This window comes from Triticum aestivum, chromosome 6D (genome assembly GCF_018294505.1).
Source record: "Triticum aestivum cultivar Chinese Spring chromosome 6D, IWGSC CS RefSeq v2.1, whole genome shotgun sequence".
Classification (NCBI taxonomy): domain Eukaryota; kingdom Viridiplantae; phylum Streptophyta; class Magnoliopsida; order Poales; family Poaceae; genus Triticum; species Triticum aestivum.
Genome location: NC_057811.1, coordinates 468,368,708 through 468,378,082, shown reverse-complemented (window position 1 = coordinate 468,378,082; position 9,375 = coordinate 468,368,708). Strand labels below are relative to the sequence as shown.

At 48.0% G+C, this 9,375-nt stretch overlaps 1 long non-coding RNA gene across 2 annotated transcripts; it reads left to right on the top strand.

Moving 5' to 3' along the window:
• Positions 1-4,157: 4,157 nt before the first annotated feature.
• Positions 4,158-8,047, top strand: LOC123142049 (uncharacterized). Of its 2 annotated transcripts, XR_006470506.1 has the most exons (6): positions 4,158-4,527; positions 5,308-5,418; positions 5,505-5,679; positions 5,794-6,150; positions 6,274-6,366; positions 7,932-8,047. It is a non-coding gene; the product is annotated as an uncharacterized lncRNA (long non-coding RNA). The 2 variants fall into 2 exon arrangements; XR_006470505.1 differs by lacking the exon at positions 6,274-6,366 and having other exon boundaries at positions 4,253-4,527; positions 7,932-8,029.
• Positions 8,048-9,375: the final 1,328 nt, after the last annotated feature.

The window sequence follows — 9,375 nt, the reverse complement described above, 5'->3', positions numbered from 1 at the left end:
GCGCTCGCTGCCCGGGCTACGGACTCAACGGGAGTCGGGGGCGAGGGGTCCAGGTCCGACGCCGCGGACCCAGAGCGGGGCCCAGGCGCGGTGGGGGCGCTGAAGCCAGGGGAGGCCCACGCGCTGCAGGGGGGCCCAGAGCCGGGAGGGGGCCCGAGCGCGAGTGAGCGGCCTCCCCGAGGGGCACCGGGAGGCGCGGGTGACGATGGCAAGTCGGCCGGCGGCGGTACCTGGTGAAAAGGAAAAGACCTCTCGTCAAAGTAAACGTGCCGTGAAGTGAAAACTCGGTGGGAAACCGGATCATAGCAATGATAGCCTTTGGTGTTTGGTGGGTATCCGAGAAAGATGCATGCCACGGAACGAGGTGCGAGTTTATGAGTAGTGGAGGCGATGCTAGGATAACAGAGACACCCAAAAACACGAAGATCATCATATGAAGGTGGGCTACCGAAGAGGAGATGATGTGGTGCAAAGTTCCCACGAGCACGAGTCGGACGAACGTTGATGAGGAGAGAGGCGGTGGAGAGAGCGTCCGGCCAAAACCGGGGCGGGACATTGGCGTGGAAAAGAAGAGTGCGCACACAATCATTGAGGGTGCGAAGGATCCGTTCGGCGCGACCATTTTGTTGCGAGGTATACGGGCATGTGAGACGAAAAATTGTGCCGTGTGTGGCAAGGAGGGTGCGAACCCCGACGTTGTCGAACTCCTTCCCGTTGTCAGTCTGCAAGGCATGAATGGGACGCCCAAACTGCGTAGCGACATAGGAGTAAAAAGTAGTGAGAACGGAGAGTGCATCGGATTTTCTCCGCAACGGGAAGGTCCACACATAGTGCGAAAAATCATCAAGTATGACAAGATAGTATAAAAACCCGTATTACTGGCAACAGGAGATGTCCACAAATCACTATGAATCAACTCAAATGGATACGACGCCACCGATGAGGACGCGCTAAACGGAAGACGGACATGCTTGCCAAGACGACAAGCATGACAAGTATGATCATCGGTTTTATTACACGTGAATGAAAAAGTCCTAAGAATATGACGAAGGGTGGCCGGGTTCGGATGTCCCAGCCGAGCATGCCAAAGGTCCACCGTGGCGGAGAGAGCGACCGGAGCGGATGTGGAAGTGGCGGTGTTCACCGGGTAGAGGCCGTCCGGGCTGTCACATCGGTGGAGCACCATCCGGGTACGGGTGTCCTTAACAGAAAAACCCACTTTGTCAATTCAACAGTTATAGGATTTTCACGTGTAAGAGAACGAACGGAAACAAAATTAGTGACTAACTCAGGTGAAACTAAGACATTAGACATGTGAATAGGTGTAGAGTTAGACGGAAAGGAACCATGACCGACACGAGTAATGGGAAGGGAAGACCCGTCCGCAACAGTGATACGACATGCGGTAGAAACTGGAAATACGGAGTTGAGGTTACCAGGGTTGGAAGTCATGTGGGTGGTAGCCCCGGAGTCCATATACCAGTCGCCGCCTCCGGTGTACGTGTTGGGTGTAGGGGCGGAGTGAAGCGCCGCAAGGAGGGCCGGATCCCAAGGGGCCGGCGGGAGTGCGGCGGCCGCGGCCTGAGGGTCGGCGTGGCCAGGTATGGCCGCGGCATAGCCACCCGGGGCGGCGTACGGAGGTTCCGCGACGGAGTAGCCACCTGGGGCGGCGAAGAACGCCTGATGCGCGCCGGGGCGGGGGCCGAGGATCCCAGCCGGGACGGGCATCGTGTACGCATGGACCGCCCCCGTCCAAGGGTTGGTCGCGGCGGCCCAGGGGGCCGGGAGCAGCTGCTGCTGCTGCGGCTGGTGCCCCCCCCCCCCCCCCGCGCGCGTCGTGCTGCTGCTTCTTGCCGCGGCGCCCCCCGCGGCGACGATCAGGGGCAGGGGGCGGCGGCTGGTAGACGGGCGCCGGTGGCGCCTGGAAGTACGACGCCGGTGGCGGCGGCTGCGGCGCCGTGGGAGGAGCGGCGCGGGAGGTGCCCACCGCGAGAGCCGTGTGCGTGGCCCGGGACTTCACCATCTTCATCCTCCTCTCCTCCAACCGAAGATAGGTCGGGTCTGGGAGGAACGTGAGGTTGGAGGCCGCGTTGCCGAACTCCTCGTTCAGACCAGCGGTGAGCGTGCTGAGGAGGAGGTCGTCGGAGACCCGCTCCCCGAGGTCGCGGAGTTCGTCAGCAAGTTTCTTAAGGCGCATGCAATAATCGTCAATGGACGAGTCAAGCTGATGGCAGCCAAAAAATTCCTGTTGAAGAAACACGCGGCGTTGGAGGGCGTTGTCGAGGAAGGTCCCGTTCAGCTTCGCCCACACCGTCTGCGCATCATCAGTGTCGCAAACGATGGTGTGGAAGATGTCCTTGGAGATGGTTTGGTACAGCCAGCGAGTGATGGTGGCGTCGATGGTCAGCCAGTCGTCGTCCGCGAACATGAGGCCGGAGTCGACGGAGCCATCAACGTGATCGTGAGGTGGTACTCGCGGAAGACGAGGGAGAAGTAGGTTTTCCAGGCGTAGTAGGTGGAGGTGGCGTAGTCAAGAACGACGGGCACGCGGGCGAAGATGTCGAGACCGCAGACGACCTCCACCGGGGGAGGGGCCGGACCTTTGAAGGGATTGGAGGGGAGGGAGGCGGCGGAGTGAGGAGAAGCCATGGGTGCAGCGGCGACCGAGGGGAGAAGTGGCGACGCGGCTGGCGGGGAGATGGGATCGGGTGGGAGGGAGGCGTCATGGAGGGAGGGAGGCGGCGTGGGAAAGGGAGAGGGAGAGGGATGGGGATGGGAAGGCGCGCGCGGCGGCGGGGTGAGAATGCGGCGGCGGCGCAAGGAGATGGCGGCGGCGGCGGCAGCGAGGAGCTGCGGCGGCGATGGCGGCTAGGAGCAGAAGCTAGGGTTGGATCGGAAGGGAAACTGATACCATGTTGAAGGCAATGCAACTCTCGATGTATTGATCGGGTGCACGGTGCACGTATATATGGGTACAAGGGCAGCCCTCAGCCTTATCTATACAAGAAAACTAGAGGCGGGGCCGGTAGGAAATTATTCTAATAGATACATGCACAAATATGTTCAACAGGCTAGAACTGACAATTTAAAATCTAGCTTGTAGTTTTTCCAGTGGAACCCTTGAAAGTGAGCTGAAGGACCTAGCAAATTAAGCACGCGGTCAATTAATTAAGATGCACCGCTAACTATTCCAAAAAAAAACATGTCGATTGTATGATGAATGCTCTAAGAGCTAAAAGATAGTGATTTCGGAAACAAACCAGCAGGTACAAGGTGTGGACGATTCGAGCATCGAAACTTCATAATAATTTGTTTTGCTTTTTGCTTTTCGTAGAGCCGATCAACATTATGGGGGATATTTTCAGAAATATCATGAGGATAATTAGTTAGATCATCTTTATTTCTTATTGAACCATTCTCATTTCCAACCTAGTTTTAGTAGCACTACGATATACATGAACACATGGACTAAGGAAGCGGCGACCTGGGAGGGGTGCGGTGGCAAGGAGACGTCCGGGCCGGAATGGGGCATGGGTAGTAAATTCAATAGTTTAATGATTGCCCGGTTTTTTGGCATGTGTTATTTCAAAGGTCCGTGCTTTGAACAATACTTGTCTCAGCCAAACTTGTGGCCATATTTGATTTTTTATGCCAAGCAAAGTACTCTAGAACCCAGTTTTAACAAACCAACAACTTAAAACTGGTTTTCCCATAATTCCTCGCAAAACATATCAAGTACTAGCTATCCAGACAGCCACTACTTATCGCACAATCGTTATTATTCAGATGAGAGCGAAAATATATCTTGGTTTGTCTCACATTCCCCTCGAACCGCTTCAAATAACATGGTTGCTTTACCACCGGCTACAATATATGTGTAGCTATCGACTGTGTGTGTACAAATCTTAACAAACAGTGATCCGGCTGGCTAGCCATGTGAGTATGACAAATTAATTAGCGCGGGTAACAATCTTTGAATTGACAAATTGTAGTCCTGTAGTTTTTTCGTGGACCCTGATAGGGAGGTGAAGAACTATATATAGACCGAGAAGCTCACCGGAAAAAAAAAAGCATCTCCATCCCGTGTTAAAAGATGATTTTGCCAGAGCACCAACCAGTGTAGAAGCTGTGGCCGATTTGAATCGGACAACACCATATTTGAACAATACTCGTCTCGGTCAAACTTGTGGCCATATTTTACAGCTGAGTGTTTTGCAATTCGTTGACATTCAAATTGTTGTCCGTCCGTTCTTGCGTGGAGATTCGCGCTGTTTTTTGTTTTTCGTCGGGCTTGTTACCGGGTCCGTTTTTTGTGTGGGTGCAGTTTTCTCTCTGCCCGCTACGGCTGCCCCGGCCTGGTCTGATTTTTGTGTTGTTTTCATTATCTCCTCTCTGTTTCGATAAGGCTGAGGCGAAGCTCGAGCGGCGGAGCAGAGGAGGAGATTCTCCCTGTCCATGGCGATTTCGTGAACTTCCAGCGCTCGAGCTTCATTTCTGTCCCCTTTCTATTCGCTCCCCGGTGTCGCGGTTGGTTATTCCTCTCTGTCGCTCTGTCGAGTATGCTGTTCTGCTTGTGTTTGTTCCATATCTAGGCCAGTTCATGTCACCCTCTCGCCTTCTGATGCAGCCGCTGGTAGGTGTGATTTCTAGGTTTTGTGGTTGTTGTGGTCGTCTCTGGTGGGCTGCTGTTGTAGTTTGTAGATGCAGCGGGGTTTCCCCTTGTTTCTGTAGATGTAGCGTGGGGGTTTCTATAGATGTATCAGTAGCCTGCGGGATTTCTCTTGCTTATGTTCTGCTCATGTGCCTGTACGCGAGGATTATGTAGATTCCTAGGTCTTTCAGTGATGCTACCTGCTCATCTCCTGATGCTACCTGCTCATGTGAAGCTCTTTCTAGTCCCTGATTTCGGCTGCTGATTTTTTGTTGTTAGATGTAGCTGTTTAGTTCCCCTTGGTACATGTTTATGTACTTCTAGAGGCATGATATTTGAGTTTAATTTTAGTGTATTTTGTCTCAACCTTTCAGTGTAATTTACTTAGTATTTTGTCTCTAATTTGTTAGTTGGTTGGTTTGGCTTGACAGTGTCTTTTTGAATGTAATTTCAGTGTAATTTGTCTCAGCTTTGCAGTGTAAGGATTTACTATGTAATTTATCTCAGTATTGCACTGTAATTTGTTTCAGCATTTCAGTGTAAGGATTTACAGTGTAATTTATCTCAGTATTGCAGTGTAATTTGTCCCAGTCTTTCACTGTAATTTACCTGTAATGTTTTCCCGTGTGATTTGTTTGGATTGCTTCTTGTTGTAGCAATCTATTGAGAAATCTTCAGCAAGCAGAGATGGTGATGTTCCCCCTTGCAGTGACTTGCTTTTTGAAATGAATGTGCAGAAATCCTTTGGTGCTCGTTTTGGGTTTGAGGTTAGTGTAGTTTTGGGGATTGTTCTTTGTGCTCTTGCCTTTTATTGCTTGTTGATTATTTTTGTTGTTTTACTGAATTTTTTCAGGCTTCCTAGGTAGTTATAGACCTTGTTCAAGCTAGGAACAAAGACAAGCACAAGCTATTTGTTGAATGGTCACAATCCCTTATAATTGATGTTCTAGATTGCTTATCACACTCATCTCTGAATGTCAAATCTGTTCCTACAAGTGAGGTTCATTCTTTTTATATGTTCTCTTCTGGTTAGTTCCTTCTTGAAGTTATTTTTTCTGTTTCTATTATCTGATTTATGTATTCTTTCTTGTATGATCTTATTTATTTGTTCTTGCGCGCATTGTTTCTTTGTACTTTTGCAGGTACTAAGTCTATTTTCTATTCACTCTTTCATTGCTGAGAGGAACTTTGAAACTGTTGTTGACAATCCATCTCCTCAAGTCGAGCGGCAAATCCCCAATTTGAGTCCGTGCTTGAGTTCATTTTAGCTACTGCTATACTGGGATCAACATCTTCAGTGTCCTGCAACTTTTAGGGATTTCTTTTAGTATTTTTTTTGAAATGTTTCTCCTTTTATGTTCTTCAGCTGAAAATTGTTGTGTGTACCTGTTGCAGATTCATGTTGTAGAACAGGTTTGTGTCCCAGGGATTAGATTCTCCTCCACCATCTTCACGTCGCTGCCTCTTCATGATGCAAGTCTAGCTCCGATGTCTGCAAGGTAGGTTTAATGATTTTTAGTGCGTTTCCTTCACCATTTGTTTGTAATAGTTATTCAGTTGTTGTTTTCCTTACATTGTTATCTCCTGTTGTGATGAAACTGTCCTCTACTTTGCTCCTGTAGTTTTCCTCCTTAGTTTCCCCAATGTTCGTAGATCCATCTCCGGATCGGAATGTACCTCAAGGTTCATCACAAGTTTAATTTTAAGACATTTAGGTATTTTTTGCAGCAGTTAATTGAGATTTTTGATTTTATACCTTGTATATAATGTCGGGATGAAGGAGTGCAGTGAAAGAAAATGATTCTTGCATCATAATTTTGGTTAGCCTTTTACCTTTTTATGTGTTTTAATCATCTTTGCAAAGTTTTAGGTACTGTATCTCACATTTAATATGAGTTCTTTCTGTGTCAATCTCAGTAGATCCTCTTCAGTTACTCTCCTCATCATGCTCCTCTCGTGACACATTTTGAAAAGTAGAATGTCAGTGCTAGCATAATCATCAGCAGCAAAGCTTGTAGAAATAGATGAAAGCAGAATCTCAGTGTTAGCATAATCGCAATCATGCTTGAATGCATTCTGTAGGTTGTATTTTGCGCTTATAGTGTAATAACTAGGTACTTACAGTGTAATTACTTTAGTTTTCTTGAGATTTTTACATTTGGAAATTGCTAGGTACTTACAGTGTAATTACTTTAGTTTTCTTGATTTACAGTGTAATTATGTGGGTGTTTACAGTGTAATTGTCTTTTGTCTCCATGTTTACACCGTCTTTTGCACTGTAACTTTCTATGATTTACACTGTAATATTCTAGGATTTACTGGGGTTTAATTTGCACTGTAATTGCAGTGTAATTACACTGTAATTTTCTAGGATTTACAGTGGAAATCCCCTCTAAATTAAAGTAAACTACACCAGTTTTCACTGTAATTTTCTAGGATTTACAATGGAATTTTTACTAGGTACCTTTAGTTTACACTGGAATTTACTAGGTATTTACAGTGTAATTGTCTTTTGTCTCCATGCTTACACCGGTTTTTTCACTGTAACTTTCTATGATTTACACTGTAATTTTCTAGGATTTACTGGGTTTAATTTACACTGTAATTGCAGTGTAATTTCACTGTAATTTCCTAGCACTAGTAGAAAAAGAGGCTTCCATACGCCCCCATTAGTCCCCAAAACAATCGAACCGCGATAAAAGGGGCCTTTAGTCGCGGTTCGGGAGGAGACCCGCGACCAACTATCTGGGCCCAGCGCGCTCGGTCGACAGCTGGCGGACGGGAGGGGCTTTAGTCCCGGTTGGCCTGGCCAACCGGGACTAAAGGTCCCCGAAGGCCTTTAGTCGCGGTTGGCCAGGCCAACCGGGACTAAAGGCCCATCCAGCTGGCGGACGGGAGGGGCTTTAGTCCCGGTTGGCCAGGCCAACCGCGACTAAAGGCCCATCCCTATATATAGGACTCAGCTCACTTCACTTCACTCAGCTCACTTCACAATTTTCAGAAGGGGGTGGTGGGTTTGCTTTTGGTTCCTCCTATGCACACAAGGTGTTCGATGAAATGCCCGAGAGCCTGAAACAAACATGATATGAAGTGTCCGAGCCACACTTGAGCTTTCTCATTTATTTTTCCTCCGCGATCGCGGTTAGCAACTTGAACCTTTCATGTGTCATTGATAAAATATGCATGTGTGTAGTTCATTGTTTAATTTGTATTATTTCTAGCTAGTTAGTTTAACAAATGCATGATGGTTAATTATATACTTTATATAATAATAATGCAGATGAATCGGCAATGGATGTACGGTCCCCGACTCTCCGGTGAGTTCACTACGGGTTTGAAAGATTTCCTCGTAGTGGCAAATGCGAACAAGCAGCAAGGTTTTATTATCTGTCCATGTGCTGTCTGTAAGAATCAGAAGGGTTACTCCTCCTCAAGAGACGTTCACATGCACCTGCTTCGGCACGGTTTCATGCCAAGCTATAATTGTTGGACCAAGCATGGAGAAAGAGGGGTTAGAATGAAAGAAGATGAAGAAGGGGATGATATCGATGACAACTATCATGATCATTTCGGTGATACTTTCATGGAGGATGATGCTGAAGGTGGGGAAGGGTTAGGTGAAGGTGAAGAAGAGGCACATGATGAGCCCGCTGATGATCTTGGTCGGACCATTGCTGATGCACGGAGACGCTGCGAAACTGACAAGGATAGGGAGAATTTGGATCGCATGTTAGAGGATCACAAAAAGTCGTTGTATCCAGGATGCGATAATAGTCTAAAAAAGCTGGGCTGCACACTGGATTTGCTAAAATGGAAGGCACAGGAAGGTGTAGGTGACTCATCATTTGAAAATTTGCTGAAAATGTTGAAGAATATGTTTTCGAAGAATAACGAGTTGCCCGCCAGTACGTACGAAGCAAAGAAGGTTGTCTGCCCTCTAGGTTTAGAGGTTCTGAAGATACATGCATGCATTAACGACTGCATCCTCTACCGCGGTGAATACGAGAATTTGAATGAATGCCTTGTATGCACTGCATTGCGTTATAAGATCAGAGGCGATGACCCTGGTGACGATGTTGAGGGCGAGAAACCCAGGAAGAGCGTTCCCGCCAAGGTGATGTGGTATGCTCCTATAATACCACGGTTGAAACGTCTGTTCATGAACAAAAAGCATGCCAAGTCGTTGCGATGGCACAAAGAGGACCGTAAGTCCGACGGGGAGTTGAGACACCCCGCTGATGGAACGCAATGGAGAAAGATCGACAGAGTGTTCAAAGATTTTGCAGCTGACGCAAGGAACATAAGATTTGGTCTAAGTACTGATGGCATGAATCCTTTTGGCGAGCAGAGCTCCAGCCATAGCACCTGGCCCGTGACTCTATGCATCTACAGCCTTCCTCCTTGGTTGTGCATGAAGCGGAAGTTCATTATGATGCCAGTGCTCATCCAAGGTCCAAAGCAACCCGGGAACGACATCGATGTGTACCTAAGGCCATTAGTTGATGAACTTTTACAGTTGTGGGCCAGACCTGGTGTACGTGTCTGGGATGAGCACAAAGGAGAGGAATTTGACCTACGAGCGTTGCTTTTTGTAACCATCAACGATTGGCCTGCTCTCAGTAACCTTTCGGGACAGACAAATAAGGGATACAATGCATGCACGCACTGCTTACATGAGACTGAAAGTGTACGTTTGGTTAATTGTAAGAAGAACGTGTACCTGG